General features: G+C 41.0%; 1 protein-coding gene across 1 annotated transcript in view; it reads left to right on the top strand.

Moving 5' to 3' along the window:
* Positions 1 to 6,624, top strand: part of cd276 (CD276 molecule) — a 66,971-nt gene extending 60,347 nt beyond the window's left edge. Inside the window, exon 8 of the mRNA XM_071531973.1 lies at positions 5,733 to 6,624. The gene's annotated coding sequence lies outside the window, so the exon portion shown is untranslated. The remainder of the gene's footprint in view (positions 1 to 5,732) is intronic.
* The last annotated feature ends 11,387 nt before the right edge of the window (positions 6,625 to 18,011 follow it).

The raw sequence follows: 18,011 nt of genomic DNA, 5'->3' as shown, positions 1-18,011 counted from the left end.
TCGACAGAGCGCTGGCTTCTCCAGAGAGCTCTTTTTCTCCTGTTTTTTGCCAGAAAAGTACAGGAGCCTTCATTGAAACCAACTGCCTCTGGGCTCAATTAACTACCATAGATTACTCATAATGCAGATGAGAGACTGTGTACAAGATCAGCGGTGTGTTGATGTTGAAACACACACACACACATACAGAAATGCATACATGTATGCAAACACACCACACACACACATAGCCTTGAGGACAACTGGGACATGCAGCCAATGTATAGACAGTAAAAAGCACATTGAAAAATGGAACATAACAAGCAAAACGATGCACTGTTTCCACTTTTTTTAAGCTGATTATCCTGATAAAAAACAGATAATATCTATACGCACACACACGCATAGCCTTGGGAGCATTTGGAACATTGTGTAATGCTCCATGCATCCAAAGTATAGACATCAAATAGTACAATGAAAAATAAAATATAATGAGCTAAAGGCTGCACTGGATCTATGATCTTCATGATAAACAACTGGTAATATGTTTGCACACACAAACATGCACACATGCAAACAACTGGGGTATTGCAGTAGACTTCATGCAGCAAATGTACTGTATATGTTCTGCATTCATGGGCAATATATAGCTCCATGGTAATGACATGGTTTGATTGTGTATGGTCACCAGGTCAGGGCCTCTGCCCTACCGTGTTAGCATCACTTAATATTCCCCACTCAGGATCCTCACAGTCAGTTCCCTTAGCTGCCCGATCCCTCTGGAGTGCATGGATGGAAAGGCACTCCCCCTGAGCGCTCGTCAAACCCAAGATCATCACCACAACGCTGCTGTTCTTCTCGTTGGCTACATGGTGCTGGATCTTCCGCCAGGATCTCTGAACTCTGCACATTGCAAGTTTCAGTCCACAGCAACCTACAATGTAAGGCGTGTAGTGTTTACTCCTAGCTGGATGTTGACACAAGCCGGGGCTAGCATGATTTTGTCTGGAACAATGTGTCTTAATGAATCCCAGGCTATTGTTGTACAGAGGAAGTCTATCAAAGAGAATATGTTCGGCACATCAAGAGAATTACAGATGGCACAATCCTAAATACTGCAGAGTCGGCCTCCTGTGATGGGAATATGCAAAATATATTGCGTATTGAACAGCAAGACTTTTATGTGTGGCTTTCTGAAGTGTGTGCACTTCATCACAAAACTGTAGGAGAACATGCACATGCTCTGATGGAAGAGGGAGCTTAAAGATGCATTTTTCCCCATGCTGACTTACTGGCTCAGTGCTTTTTTTTACTGTGGAAGTAGATTAACTAATGAGAAAAGGAGGACCAGGATCAAACATCCGGAGAGGGAGTCATTCAAAATCAGTGGCATAGAAATGATGCCATTGAAAACTGTCTGATAATACTGACTTCAGAGTATGTTGGAAGGAGATTTTTCCTCTCTCCAGTAAAACATCAGATTTGATTGTTGAAATGAATGAGTCTGTGAATCTTGTGAGACACTGCTGGTTGGTAGGGCAATTACTGGATATTCAACCTGACGCCATCTTACAGTCTCAGCCTCACTCTCCTTTGCTTTGGTTGGCAAACTGATCTCAAATGACCTGTTGGCCATTGCAATAATTATGTTTAATTTCATGCTTTTCACTGTATTCAGAACAATTTGCTCATGATACTCTGGACCAACTATTGTTCACTAACTACACTTTCCTCTACATCTGCAATCATACTTTATGCCACGCTGCTTCAACACACACAGTGAATGTCTCGCACTGCACCTTTACACTGTAATTTATCTCCTGTTTGCCTTGTAGCATGTGTGTCAGCATGTGCTGTGAAATTTGTCAGCCAACATGTCTCTGCACCAATGTCACCAAGACAAATTCCTGTACATTTATTGTAACTGGCAATTTGATTCTGATTTTTATATTATAGGTCAAATCTCAATTTGGTTAATGGAAATATCTGTGTGAGTCAGCTCCGAATGATACAGTGAGGCGAATTGAGCAGAAGGAGCATACTCCCTGTATTGCAGCAACACCATTTACATTTCCTTTTTCACCTCTATTCATAGGTTACCAGCCTGACTTTCATTGTGAAATAACATTTCACTTTTCTGAGAAAATTTAAGGGAGCATGGCTAGATTCAGGGGTTGAAGCTAGGCTAGAATTGCTCTAGTTGTAGGAAAATTCACAAGTCATACCATTTTCAGCTCGGGAACATGGCTTTGTTTTTACGCTGCTTCCATTTTTGTGTGCCATTGTCCAATGGAAACATGTAAGTAAATATGTAGTGCAGTGTAGTCCACTGATGGATTCATGTCCACACTCCTTGAGCCATTTCTCAGCTTTGGTTAAATGACTCATGAGAAGACAGAGACCCCCATGCTGCATCAGCCTATAAATGAAGGCAACATGAATGCGTGAAGGCAACAGTAAACATGTTGTCCCCCATACATGATGCAGTCTCCGTCTGGGCCAGGAACCATAAACCAATATGTTTCCCTATTTTGACCTATTTTGACCTGTAATCCTTTGGCCCATTAGTGTTTGAAAATGCTGGAACACAATGATGAGATGCATCTTGCCCCCAATTTTCACCAAAATCTGACCGTTGCCGTCTGAGATATCACACAGCATGTATTGCGTGATGTCAATTAAACAAACGTTGCAGCGCCCCCCTTCGGCCAATCAGTGAAATTTCAAAATGCTAGAATGGAGCGATGACATGCATCATTCCCCAAATCAGTGGCGTCTAGAAATTGTGCATGAAAGACAGACAAACAAATGGATGGGCGCTGATGCATAGTCCCTCCCCCAATTTCATTGTGGGAGACAATCACAGACGGCAGACAGTCACTTGGCGTGCCATCATATGCAGCTCTAAAAAATTCAGCCAGATTAAGATATTGACAGCAGGAGCGGTATAGGGTGAAGGATTTGCATGCCTGGTGAGGTGGCCAGCTTCCCAGTGTAAGCACAGAACAGAACTGTGACTCTTTCTCTTTTCCTCCTGCTACCCTTCTCCTCCTGGCACTGAGTCACCTCGCCTTTGGGGCTTACCACAGGAGTCTCTTCAAACGATCCTTTGTACTGGAGTGAAGAATCAAGATTAATGCACTTCCACGTCCCGCCCTGGCTCCAGGGGAAAAAGTCTTATAATTAACACCAGGGGGGCTGCAGGATGGTTTGGGGGAGAGAGGGAGGGGGTTGGCAGGTAGCTAGACCATAGGAAATGGGAAGGTGGGGGATAAAGGTGCAAGATTTTTAGTGTATGATGTATGGTGCCGGAGTGGGATGACAATGGAGTGGTAACAGTATGACCTGTCACACACCTCACTCTAGCTCATTGTTATTGGGATGAGAAAGAGAGGCAGAGGGAACTGTATGCCTGCATCATTCATAGTGATCATAATTTTACCTAGTTCCTGATTTAGCTCAATTACAGTTGAAGGATCTCTTTATGTTAGGCATTTGTTGAAATTTGAATGTATCCAAGTGAGAAGACCTGCGTTGCATATGTCTATGAATAGTTCTATACATTTCATAATTATCCTTCCCTGCGCTGAGAAATTTTCACGGTGTGCATTTTTGATCATGCGGTAATGGTCTTTAAGAATGACAAAGGTCTAGCTGCTGCCTCATTATCCGGAATACTTCTCCAAGGTTATTCCCAAGCATTTACTTTCATAGTCCTTTACCTGGAGTTTGTCTTTGATAGTTGCTCTGATTGTTGTCATTTCTGTCAATGTCAAAAAACAGCAGGCCTGCAGTTTTCGGTGTGATGCTCTACAAATATATAAATAAAAAAAGGGGAAGTTACCAAGGGGGAGAATGAAATATGGCACTTCCATTTCAATGCAAATGAGGGAAGAAATGAGCACAGTGTGGATTTACAGTGGTTCATTAGAAAGAATCCACTGTGCTGCTGTATCTTTTAAGTGAACAATCTCCTATAGCTCTAGTAAATTAGTGTGCAATCTCCTGTACCTGCTGTAAATTAATCTGTCCGTCAGCTTGCATCTCGGGCCTCTAAGAGGAGGAATGGTTCTGGCTGCTTTGGATGCTCAGGTGGGGAGAAGTTGGGTGTTAAACACTTAACTTGGAGTTTACTTTTGATTGCCAGTGTTAACAATCCCAGAAAAAAATCCTATCAGGTTGGCTGTCTGTGTTATTTTGTGAGAATTTGAATTACCCTGCTGTGGACGTTCATTCAGTGTCTCACGTCTTGGTGAAGGTGGAGGTTTTTCATTTCACTCCTGTCCTTCTGGACTTAACGGTTAGGCTGACCCTTCTTTGAAGTACGCGTCCTTGCATCTCCGGAGGGGAACCTACAAGTAGATTTGACTCCGATGAGAGCATGCAAGTGTGAAAATATCGTGTTGTGTTCATTTGGGTGATGGATTAGGAGGCAAGCTGGATTGCCCTCTGAGAGGGAGCAAGTGGAAGAGTTTAGAATGACTTGGTTTATAACTGTATCAGTTTTGCTTTGACATTGCGAAGCTGTTAGCGATTTCCCTTAGGCTTTCATTTAGGGTTTATCCACATCACACCAGCCTGTCATGTGTAAAATATAATAGAGGGATGATAATGAGTGTCGATTAAGAGGTAGGGGAGGCTCAGTAGCAGAACTATTTTTGGAGTTCTAGTGATAAAATGACAGGAGAGAGGCAGTGTGCACCTCAAACATGAGAATACAACATCTGCTTACTGTGTGCATGGGGTCACAGCCATTCAAGTTAAATCAAAATCAAAAATGGCTTCATAGGCATGACAGGTTTGGACAAGTATAACTAAGGCCTTTATGGAACACAGAGCATGAGCAGTATTTCCAGATGCCATGAAGCACAGATTATTATTACTTTTTTATTTTGGCTATCATATCTCACCAGAAAACCAAGAAAATTAAAAGAACCATCCTGAGTGGCAAGTCCATTGTTTTTATTTAGGAGTCCAGTTGTGTTCAGGTACGGAGGATTGACTCTAATTATGTATCTAAACTGAACCTCCAAGCATATAGCCAACTATATTGCTTTTTAAATCTTAAAGTAGGAGGGCTTCATGTGTGACATAATTCAATTCCACCCAAGTTAATTCAACCTGTTTAATGATGCAGGGAGAACAATTTCTTTCGCTGTGCTAGCAGTGGGGCGAAGTGGTCTTTGGGGACTAGGAGTGAGGAGAGGCATTATAAGTTCAGAAAGGTGCATGTGGTGCAGAAAGAAGTCCCTCTAAATGGAGAAAGACTTGGCTGCAGCGTCCTAATCAAAAGGAACACACCTTGCCTTTGGGATAATTGTCTATTTAATCATGACAAATGGACTTGGTTGTCTTTTAATTCAGCTATCTTGTTGTTTTCTCCACCAAAATGTATTTAAGATTAAGATTTTACTCCAATAGGGTATTTATTTATTTTTCATGTTTTTTTTTCATTATTCATTATTATTATTAGTAGTACTGTTATTATCATTATTATTGTTATTATTATTATTATTAGCATTAGCATTATTATTATCATCATCATTATAGATGTAGCAGTATTATTAGTAATATTATCTTTGAGACTGATTTTTTTCAGTGGGATTATCCTTTAATGTACTTGGGTAGATTTGGTTACTGGGTAAACTATTGGTTATTGTGACCATCCTGTTTCATTATTTTTAAATCTAATAGCCTCACCCGCTGTGAACGGTCTGACATTATAAGTATTGTGTGTTTGTGTCTTTTTTCAGGAGTCCGGGCCAGACGGCGGGTAGGAGATGAGTCTGGCGGGTAATCCCACTCCACCTATCCATCAACCTGGAGACTATTTCCAGCGTCCCCTACAGAATGTCAAAGCCTCGCTGAGCAGAAGATGAGTCCATCATCTCGTTTCTAAGACTTTCCCCCGGGTTTCCATCAAAACAAATAAACACATCATATGCCGTTATTCTATATTGCCCTCCCTCGCTTTCTGTCAATGAAGGAGGACCGTGGCAGTGAATGAATGCAGTTGAGGGGGTTGTATTCTATGCAATATGCAAAAGAGAAGCTCCAGTTGAAAGCTACTGGATTTGACAGGCTCCTTTCACTATCCCTGACATCACTCTGTATAGGTTGTGATGGGGCGTGTGCCAGAGATCTCCTGTCTAATAGGAAGTGAGACGCTTAAGAGATGACCCTGCCTAGGCTGCCATCGCTGTCTCTCTGCCAGAGAGGGAGCTTGGCTCTCCCATTACTCCTGCACTTGCTAATTAGCGTCTGTCGCTGGAGTAACTTGTACCTGTCAGTGTGTGCCGCTCTCCTATATTCAATAACTTGGGGGAATTGAAATTGAATGCCAGCTAAGCTCCAACAAACTGCAAATGGTGCATGGGATACACCCTGATTTTCTCACTGACCTGACAGCCTTATATGTAAGAAATTGTTTTTAATGAACACAGACTATCTCAGCTACTTTCCACTGCCGGTCTGGAATGTTTTATCTGTTCAGAGAGGGGGCAAAGGGGCTGTACAGGCTGTTTTATTGTATTTTTTTTTCAGGTACTTGAGCAAGTCCCAGTGCCATATGTCCATGTATGAATGCCAAAGTCGTTTCTGTAAGATAACCCCAGTGCCTATTTACATTAAAGAGACATGGTGAAACTGCCTGGTCATTGGTAATTATTGGTCCCATTCCCAGGGCCACTTTGTGCTCATGGAGGCAGAACAAGGTCCAGTTTATTACCGACATTTCTTCACCCGCGGGATTAGCCCTGCTGCTCAAATTCATCCCTCCACTTTTCCATTAGTTGATTTATCTTCCGACTAGACTATTCTACATAATGAGTAAAACATGAATTATGGTCAAAGTAATACAAATATTTCATTTACATGCAGATCAACCCCGACGTGTTGAATTGTTCCCGGTTATGCGGTCCTATTTTAGGGCTAATCCCTCTCTGTTTGCAGATGCTCAGTCATCCCAAACATTTCACTTGTTTTGAATAATGAATTTCCTCTGTGATTGTTTGTTGCTGTCATACGCGAAATAGCTACCTTGCAGCATTGGCCCAGCAAGTCTGACTTGTATAAGCAGTGCAGGAACACCTACCCATCCACCCCCCCACTCCCAACACACACGCACGCATGCACACGCACGCACTGTGTCCTCTTCCTAAGCTGGATGAGACTGTTGATCAAACCCCAGGCTGTGCCCAAATGCACGGATCTCTCTGTACAGTAGCCCTTGACCTTGCTGTGTGTCCTCGTGGCCCAGACACCCGCTTGAAATTAAATTACAGATTAGTGGCTTCAGGCCCAAGGAGGGGTTTATTTGGTTGGCCCCTCTCTGTGTCGCTTACATTCTCTCATTCAGGAGCTGGGGAGAAATGTCATGGGATTTAAGGAAGAAAATGCCAGTCTTGAAGCCGTTTTTATTTTCTCTCTTCTTCTTCTGACTTAAAAGTGTGCTGGAGCCAATGGTCCCCTAAAATTGAGATGTCTGCAAAGGCGTCTAAATCTTACAGGCTAGGAATAAGGGGCAGAGGGCCGGTGGGGATTAGTTTGTGAGTTATGAGTAATGGATACTTGGAACCGAAACCAAAATCACATCTTTCATACAAACACAAAACTTCGGTGCAGACTAGGGTTTCTCTGTAAATTTGTTTAAGAGCAGATCTATGCGATGAATGACAAGGATCTTTGATGGAGCACCACCTCTGCAGCAGACACCATGCCTGGGTCTGTCTTTCATTGTGTTTTTAGATGCCGCTGCATGCACACCTTGGAAATTGAAAAATCATTCTAGTGAGACAAGAGGAGCAAATGCCGAGCCCTCATTAATTTGGAAGTCTGTCAAGTCTTGCACAATTCCCTAATTCGAAATCACTTTCACTTCCTCTCTGTAGATTTGATGATTTATTGCAATCAAAAAGCCTTGTAGTTCTACAAAAGACCCACGTTTCACCCGCAAGAATGCAGATTCGCAGCCATTCCTTGAGTGCATACCTTATTATTTCAGATTACGTGCTTTTTTTTTCTTTTTTAGCAAATGTGAAGTCTTTGAATATGACAAAAGAATAGCTAGAGACACTGGTTACATTTACATGCAAGGAAAATTCTGTTCTTAACGCGGTTACTCAAGTAAACTGGTGTTGTGTCGACGTATGTAAACATCGTAACTCTGGAGAATAACTCATTCAAGGTCATACTCCCATTATGAGTAAGCCTGGCTTACTCCAATTCTATTTTGGTTTTCGCCATCTGCACAAACTCAGACTCTCACAGCGTTATACATTTTGATGTCAACAAAAAACCTGGCGGTGAGCAGTGTTTACTATTATTGTAGTGATGGGTACTATATGGATTAATAGGGAGGGGCAGCTAGTAGCCGCACCTCTTCATAGTTGCTGCCAGCCCTTCTATTTGTGGATGGGACACCTTAGGACAGTGGTCCTCAGGACCCAGAGCCTGCTGGTTTTCATTCCAGCCATTTAATCAGGGCCTGCTTTATATTTGGGACACCAGGTGAATGCAATTACCTACCTGGTGGGATAGAAAACCAGCAGTACCAGCTCCTGAAGACTAGGATTGAAGACCACAGTGTTAATTAGTTTATTCATGGTAACAGGAATACTCAATCACAGGTTATCAAGGTGCATGTAAACATCTTGGGTTTTGGCCAATAACCGTGTTACTCTGTGCATGTAATCGTAGCCACTTACTGAGAGTGCTCACTGTGAGTCTCCTTGCTTCAAATACAATTTTTACGATCTGTTGGGTGTTTGTTTGCTACTTGAAGTAAAAACATTGCCAGCATTTTAGACCATATTTTATTTCTCCTGAGGAGGTTGGATTAGGTATTTAGTATGCAGAGACTAAAGCAACACATAAAACAGGCATTGCAGGGTTCAACCGATATAGGCTTTTGAAGGACAATACCAATATTTTTAGATTGAAGCTGCTAATAGCCAGATTATTTTATGCCGATATTCAATATCTTTACATTTGCCCTTTTCCATGCAAAAACACAAGTATCCATTGTTTTCTCAGCAGGACAGAAGACAGAAGAGCCTCTGAAACAGCTGAAGACCGTGGGACACTAAATCTCCCTGTTGAAACCCAGGAAAGCAATCATAATCATTATAACATACTTGTGTGGAATCCAATCAAATGTTGCACCAGAAACAATTCAGGTTAAGGGCTTCCCATAGACAACTGGTGTAGTATTGATCAATTACACATGACGCGTACGATTCATCATATCAAAGGTGGACGACACTGACAGGTCTATATCCGATTTTTAATAAAAGGGGACTATCAGCCCAGTATCGCCAAACAGATACACTGATATATTGGTCTAACTGTCAATGTAACCAAGGGAGGTACTTGTGCATATGGTTTAGAAAGGGCAATATGTTTAATAATGTGTGACTGAATGAATGGGTGGTAACGGGTGACTGAATTAACATTGAATTAATGAATGAATGGGCAATGAGCTGCTGCACTGAGATACTGTATAGACCACTTTTAAGATATGCTATTGTAAAAATGTATTATATAGGATGTCTCTTTCAGATACATGGCAATGATAAAAATACAGTAGAATACAGTAAGATGCCTATGTATGAACACTATTAGTACCTTGACAGCTATGAATGAATAACAACTGATTTGACTTTGTACACAATACAGGAAAGGATCAGCAGTTAACATCAGTATGACTACAGAATTCACAGGTAGCTTACAAACAGAAGTTATACAACTAAGCAGTCACAACAAATAAACATGTTGCCCCCCACGAATGATGCAGGCGCCCCTTGGGCCAATTAGTGTATTTGTAAGGATAGCTAGATTTATGTAGCGAGTTTCATATCAATTGGACTTATGGTGCAGGAGTTAGGGCCGCTCAAAGTCAGGAGTTTTTAACTCTAAGACCAATCAATGTAATGTTTTTAAATGTCCAAACAAAGTGCATCATCCCTCCAAGTCTCATCAAAATTGCACCAGTGGTGTCTGAGATATCAAGTTTGAGTTAAAAATGTTGACCTTTAATTATATCGCCCACATTAGCCAATGAGTGTATAGCTGGATGTGTGTCAATCGGACTTAGGGTGTAGGAAGTTACAATTTTGACCTTTAATTATAACGCCCTCATCTGGCCAATCAGTGTATTTTTTAAACAGCACAGCATAGTGCCAAAATGCATCATCCAAGTTTTGTCAAAATCAGCCCAGTCCAAAATCAGGCAGCACAGCTTATAGTCTTTACACTGCATCTTACTACCTCAAATAAACAAATTATTTAGACTGAAAATAAGGCAATATTTTATCATGAAAAAGTTCCATAATCTAGCTTTAATTTGAAGCATATTTAAAGTTCCCCATTCCTATGGGTGTGCTGTAATTGTTGGTCAATTACTAGACATCAAGGATAAAGAATGGCCTTTTACACCTTCCTGGGCCCTTGTTTGTGTTCGACACTATCTCTTTCAAAGCCGTACCTCTATACTAGGATATCTTCAAGGACAAAAGAGTAGGTTTAGAGGTTAGATCAAAATTCCTCAAGTGAATCATGATGAGAGAGAGAGAGAGAGAGAGAGAGAGAGAGAGAGAGAGAGAGAGAGAGAGAGAGAGAAAACTTGAAAGCACCTGAATTCATAACACTCCCATCCTCCTCCCTGAATGGCAAGCAGTCTTACTGGGCATGAGATGTTGGCATAAGGATTTAAGAGAGTCAGAAAATGGATGTTTCTTTTTGGAGGGCAGACATGCCAAGTTACACTGAAGAATAAAGAGAACTAAGGTACTAAGAAGTAAAGCCCCAATCCAAATTTTTTTTCGAGAACACCAGCTGTGAATATATACACAGAGTTTCTTGAAGGGCAAGGCTTACTGAATAGCAATAATCTCTGTGTAGCTTTCAGATTCCACTGTAAGTCAAAATACAGGTCCATTTGATATAGCTGTGCTGTTAACAAATGTGTAACCATTGGGAAAACAATAATATTTACAGCTTCAAAACATATTTAAAATTCCAAACTTTTGCTCTCACATAATGTCAGTTCTTGTATTGGTGTGTATGCAGCTGAGTGTTTATGTGCTTGGCATTACTGTTCTCTGCATTTCCACTGGCACTCTTACATTAGTATGTCAGTTCATGAGTGAAAAATGTATTGAATTATACAGACTGCAAACACGCAAAGCCAGTAGTGAGGCATGACACTACAGGTGACACTAAGACTTCAGATTTTCCCTTTGCAAATATCAAGGATATGGTCACTACGCAATATATACTCCAGTTACTAAATATACGCTTCATTCATACCACAATATCTGACTCTAATTGAGCTATTGTCTCCCCACTATGTTCTACTGCCATCCTCATGGACAACCCATTTACAAAGCCATTAAGTGGTTTGAAGACATTTCATTTAAGATTCTTTTCTTAACGCTTGTATTACTGGTAAACAATACACATGCAAATGGAATGGACCTGCATTTTGAATTACAGCAGGATCTGAAGGATCCCGCCTCTTCAAAAAAACTGTGTACACTCAATAATCAAACACACATCCACTCAGAAGTGGCATGCACAAGCACACAAATACGCACACACTAACACACTAGTCACAGATTTCACAGGTGCAAATTGCATCTTACCTTTCTGCAAGTAGGGTACTGATTCCGCTGAAATTTTGCCCACTGAAATTGGCAGTAACGTGACAGAAATCCAACCGTTGGCTTTTGCAAAATGAAATTAAAAATGGCTAAACCCCCCTTGCTAACAGAACTTGGCAAGGCAGTTCATCAAAATTCCAATCTTTGCCAAACGAACATGAGTGGCAATAATATGTCCTCTGCACCAACTGAACTTTGTTGTGCCAGAGCCATCATCAGAGCATTGTGTCTTTGCATTGCAGTATGTTGACTAGCGCTTATGTTCCCTACACAATGTTCTGTGAGCATTGCTAAGTGGTTTTATGCCACAGCTCCAGCAATAGATGCGGCCCTAGAAAGACATAAGAAAATAAGAGCCAAGAAGAAAAGGTCAGGTAGGTGCAACGGGTGCATGAAGTGCAACTGCACCCAGGGGCCACAGACGGGTCCCTCTAAGTCAGTGACTCTCAACCTTTTTCATATCAAGGACCCTAATTTAGTCCGAATTAGAGCCACTGATCCCCATTTGATGAGATTTTGTCTCTTGGACCCAAATCTGAGAATATTTTTATTGTTGGATCTGATTTGGTCCAGAATTCCATGACTATCTGTATTGTAGGTAGAGAGATAACAATGAAACTATGATCAAAACAGTCATTCTTCTACATACTCTAATTGTGTTAACTTCTTGTAAATGAAATAATGCTGAAGTTTCATCAATTTGCTGGGGATCCCCTGGAACCCCCTCAAGGACCCCTGGTGGTCCCTGGACCACATGTTGAGAACCACTACTCTAAGTGATATAATATAGGCAACAGGTAGCCACATGCAGGTGATCCCTTCAAACGTCCTGCTCCCAGGCCCATCATATCCTCGCTGCACCAGTGATAAACATCAGCTGACTATCGTAGGCATGACCATCTACAGTTAAAAGCTAAACTATAGTCCATAGTCTATAGACACATGAACTGTGAACTATATACAGTGCATTCAAGTGTAATTCACTGTTTTAAATTAAAGAACTGGGACATTTTGTCCGCTGCTAAGACTCTGAACTTAGGCACAAAAGGTCATGGTCAGGCCAGGATGTTAGTCTGCTGTGGTATTTGTTCCTCACCCATGCTGTACAATAATGTTCAGTCTGCTCCTCTATGGCTGTAGAGCAAATTCAATGAGGTTATAACATCTCCTCAATGAAGAAGTTTTCCCCTTGCAATTGTTTCACTTTCCTCTGTGGCAGACAAATAATTCATGTTACTGTAGGTGACTACATGCTGCTACACACACACACACACACACACACACACACATACACACACACTCAGGTTGGATAGAGAATCCAATCCCAAAGGTCTATACCCCAAATACACTACGACCAAATACCAATCAATATTAAAGGCCAAACTCACTTCTACTCATGCAGAAGTGTTTTCTTACATTGAACACCCCTCATTTATATTTAAGACTGACACAATTGCATTCCACCAATACATACCCTTTATTCCTTCCTGCATGTTCAGCTTCTAATGAAATAAGAGCATTTTCTTGTATCATCATAAATCTTTGATCACAGCTTGCATCTCATATGTGTGTCAATGTAGAATCATGCTGGGACCGAGGATCGTATTAATTCAGGCTGATATCCTCCATCTTTGGTTCATTGTTAACTTTGCCAGTGCATATCATGGGAAGCAAGTCTGAGGAAATCAAGATTTGACTCATATTGTAGTGGAATCAAAGGAGCTAAAGCTCTTTATGAATCAGTGTCACTCTGTGTCCCTAATAAAATAATTTTTGAAATTTTGGCTCATCTTTATCAGTTCTCCACTATCCACTTCTACTACTATATTGTATGTACTTCTGAGCCACATTGATTGTTGTTCAGTGCATGACGTGTTCTGTTAGATACAATATTCAAGGTTGCTTTACATTTTGCTGCTCGTATGCTACCATTCTGTTTGAATCTCTATCTAAAATCCTGTTGACAGGCAACCTTGTCATTCTGAAGCTATAATCAATCAATGCAAACCCAAATCATATCAATTTCTTAGTTCTCTCGAATTGATTTTAGTAGATACTGTAATCATTTGATTCTCTGATTGGACATGCCAGGCACATGACTCAACACCATCCATACGATTGGTGTTCGCTGCAGTGGTGATTACAACTATTTTATTAGCATATATGAATGTGGGAACCAACTGTTCTTGCTGCACTCCACAGATAATCTCAGGTGAGTCAGCGGTGTGACTATGTGAGGTCACTCCACAGACAGTGAATAATAAGGCCCACAGTGTCAGCCCCCACACTCACATTTTGGTTGGTATTTGTTTAATTGGGTATTAAAAAAATGCAAATGTTTTATCACAGGAATACTTTGTGAAACCTCTGAATTCCACATTTCATGAATGTAACGTGATTCTGTCTTAGGCCAAGCATGGTATTTGGATTGCTACCTCAGTTACTTTACCTGATAAACCCTGATGAATACTGTATAACACTTACAACACTCTTTCTTACTTTTTCGGTCTGCATGTCTGCACAATTGGGAGATATGCAAGATTTGCATTTCTCGTATCTCCCAACCGCTCTAAGTATAAACATAAAATAAATAATGATCGATCACCAATTGTGTTGCAAAGTGAATAAACGATGACACTCATGGCTGGCCGATGAAAACTGCTGCTTTTATTTGACTTGGCACGGGTTCAACTGAGGTTACAGATTTGATTTTTCCCCTAAATTCAATTTAGAATTTCATTACCTTTAATCATGATGAAGTGATATCATGGAAGATTCTATTCCCTTTCCAAAACAACTTTTTCAGAAGTGTTGAAGTAAATCACTGGACCAAACTTGGGAAAACAACAGACACTGCATAGGCAGGGGCTTATTTTAGCAACTGAAACGTGTGCTTTGTCAGGCTCATTCAGTTGTGCTGGGCTAGCCCATCCCTAATTAAAGTGTTCCGCTCTACAGAGTCCCAGACCGGTCCTGAGCATGCAGAAGCTGTCTTATTCTTTCCATCCATCACATCTACTGTAATTACTTTTGTTTACAGTGGAGGAAACGGCAGCTGTCTGATTAGAAGTTATTGAGGAGATAACTCATAGGTAATTTAGAAATGGCGCTCAGCTTCTCTCCTGGATGCAGATGAATCATTTCCTGTATGAAGTGTGGGGACGATGCAGAGACGCTCATGGAGAACGACCCTGACAAATTACCACGGGGCTGTCAAACCTCCAAACCATTTGCCTCCAGAGCTGCACATTGTTGTTATTTTCCTTCAGTGATGATGCTTTCTCTTTGCCTAAGGCACAAATAAAAAGTTTGCAAAACAGAGCAATTAGCTGAGCTTGTTGTTCAATCATTTTTTCCATGATGCGCAAGGATATTTTTTTTTATTGGTATTATTATCTTCTTGAATGGCGGTCCTCAAGTATTTTATTATTTTGGGAGAGAGATATAGTGATAAAAGACAAGAACAATAACAAGCCACAATTTAAATTGTGTGTCATATCACACATCAGTAAACAGAGGACCAGCCAGGACCTCCTTTACACAGCACTGTATGACGCAATACCTAAAGTGACATATTGGTAGTATCACCAGTAGGATTATTTTCATTAAAAAAAAACATACACCGGTATAAAAATAGATATTGAAATGTCTGTTACCAATATAGAAAATGGATATGCAATATCAAAATGGGAATCTGGTATTGCAATATCAATTGCTGATATGGGGAATGGATACAGCAACAGCAATATGAAAATGGATATTGAGATATCAGTAACACTTTATTTTACAGCACACTAATTACGGTGTAACTAGTTTGTAATTATGGGGTACTAATAAAATAACACTGTTGTAGTTACAGGGTAGCAAAACAACAAGTCTGTCAATTAAGGTGTAACAATTTTGTAATTATGAGAGATTTATAAGGTAGTTATGGTGTAACTGTTTTTGTAATTACTGCATACCTAAAAAGTAATTACAGGGTACAATGATGTAATTAAGGGGGACTTAACAAATGTTATCGGTGCTTAAAGGTTCATGCACTGGAAAAAGGCCACTGTAAAGTGCTACCCATGGGTTGATGCACAGGTTGTTCTGGAAAAAATAAATTCTACACCGGAAAAGCTGAATTTTAGATGAATAACTTTTCTTTTTATTTTGCTAAATTATCCCCTCAGATATGATAGCAGGTAGTAGTAATAGGTATTAGTAATATATAGTAGTAATAGTAGTAGGTAGTAGTAAGATTAGAGTGAGCTAACTTGTGGCTTAAAACAGTTGAAAGCACAATAGCAATTACCAATTAAATAGATGTTTTCTGAATAAAAAATACAGTATCTTAATACAAATTCCAAATATTCAGTTATGTGTTTTTTAATCATGTGTAGTTTATAAACCATGTACGAAGTGGGACATCTCTGCCATCAAGGTTTACTGGGGCCTGAGTTTCATCTGATGAATCATAATGCAGCTGGACAGAATGCAGCAGAGTTCATAGAATTTAGAATGTCAGTGTCATAAAGGAGTGATTGTCCTAAACACAGACTCAGACTCAGTTTCATCTCTTATTGTGTTCACCTGCACATTGAGACAGAAAACTCACGTTGCATTCATTTGGAGAAACATCAACAATATCTACCTTTTAGAACGGAAAACATGGAGAGTGATTTCCATCTTGGTAAGCCACATGTATTTATAATTGTATTATTTAACAGGAAAAGATTAGTACAATGGATTTTGCTGAACAGACAAACAAGAGACAGAGAGTCAGGATAGACTAGTTGCAGTAGTTTATGTTCTTCCTTAGTTTGATTTACATTGTAAATTCACAAATTTGTTGTTGAAACAAAACTATGATGAAAGGCATAAGATGAAGCTATGATGAAGCATGTTGACCTTGAATGAAGCTACATCAGGTGGCCTTATGGTTATTTGATTATTAAGATGTTGCCATTGCATCTCTTTCAGCATCCATGCAAATGGTCGCTCAACTCAATGCCCTTAATGACGATCGCCATGAAAACATCAACTGCATGTTTGCGAAAGTCCTTAATAAGGAGCAATATTTTTATGCTGAAGCCTCTAGTTTCTCTGGAGTGACTGCTGAGCTCGACTGTGACCTTTCACCTCAGTCTGCTGTTGGTCTCGGCTCCAAAACTGCTTGTGGATTTGAGAGCCTCAATATATGGGAACCAATAGCCATCACAGCTTCATCAGCATACAAACGTCTCTTGGATATGGACAAAGGAGACCTTCCTCCCACAGAGAAAGAGTCTCCTCTCATGACTGAAGACACAGCGTTAGGTGCTGGAGCATCCATCCACCCAGCTCAGCATGTTGAGGCTCAATCCAACCTGCTCCGCCTTGTTGAGGCTCCATCCCATGAGGCTCCAATGACTGATGACTTCAAACTCATTGAGAGATTGAGGCTGCTTCAGCACTCCCCCTTTGCTTTTGACGATGACTACCACATGGAGGCAGTTGGAAAGAGATACCTCTATGCTCCCCCAGGTGACACATCTGGATTTGTGGCTGACTGCTGCTCACACTGTGGATCCACTCTAGGCTGCCTGGATGAGTGGGAGCCACTGGTCAAATCCCACTTTGACTTGGAGAACAGGGGATTTGGTGATGAGCTCCTCTACGCTTCATCACATCTCTCTAGATTTGTAGTTGACTGCTCCCCACAGCATGGGCCGACTCTGGACCAGCTTGACAAATGGGAACCTGTTGTCAGCAGCACTGATTCTCACCTGATGCAGTTCCTCTCTGTCCTCCTGGAGGAGGAGGAACTTGGTGAAAAGCACATCTATGCTTCCTCAACAGTGAGTTATACATTTATGGCTGCACACCATGCCCCTACTCAAGATCATCTTGATGAATGGGAGCCAATCGTCAAAGCTGATTCTAAACTGATGCTGTTCCTCCAGGACTTGGAGGAGGAAGAACAATGTCCTTTTATCATCAAGACAGAAACGGTCAACTCCTGTGCACTGATTGAGGCTGCTGCTGAAAGCTCTGTCACTGTCCTGCATCAACCTGAATGTTGTGAGGGAACAAAAGTCACTGTCCTCTCTGCTGGACCTGACAATAACTCCACCTCAGAGGAGGCTCTCCCCGTCTCTCTTGCTGAATACACCCTGATTCACCTGCTTAAGGAAGGATCAACCAACCTGCTTCAGGAGTCAGAGGCTCCAGCCATCCAGGTTGAGGTCAAAGCTCCACCAAGCCTTGTGGTTGAAACTGTAAAGGACACCAAGGATCTGTCTGGCCTGACCCTGGAAAAAACACTTCCACCCGTCCAACTGGTCAAACCAACAGGACCTCAGAGTCCCAGTGCCAAAGACAGCCTGTCAACAAAACCAAAGAAGAAGA

Source organism: Centroberyx affinis, unplaced genomic scaffold (genome assembly GCF_046629955.1).
Source record: "Centroberyx affinis isolate AG114_WGS23_722 - 3 ecotype Tasmania unplaced genomic scaffold, CSIRO-AGI_Caff_v1 ptg002151l_1, whole genome shotgun sequence".
Classification (NCBI taxonomy): domain Eukaryota; kingdom Metazoa; phylum Chordata; class Actinopteri; order Beryciformes; family Berycidae; genus Centroberyx; species Centroberyx affinis.
Note: the sequence above shows the minus strand (reverse complement) of the source record. Positions and strands in the feature narration are given on the sequence as shown.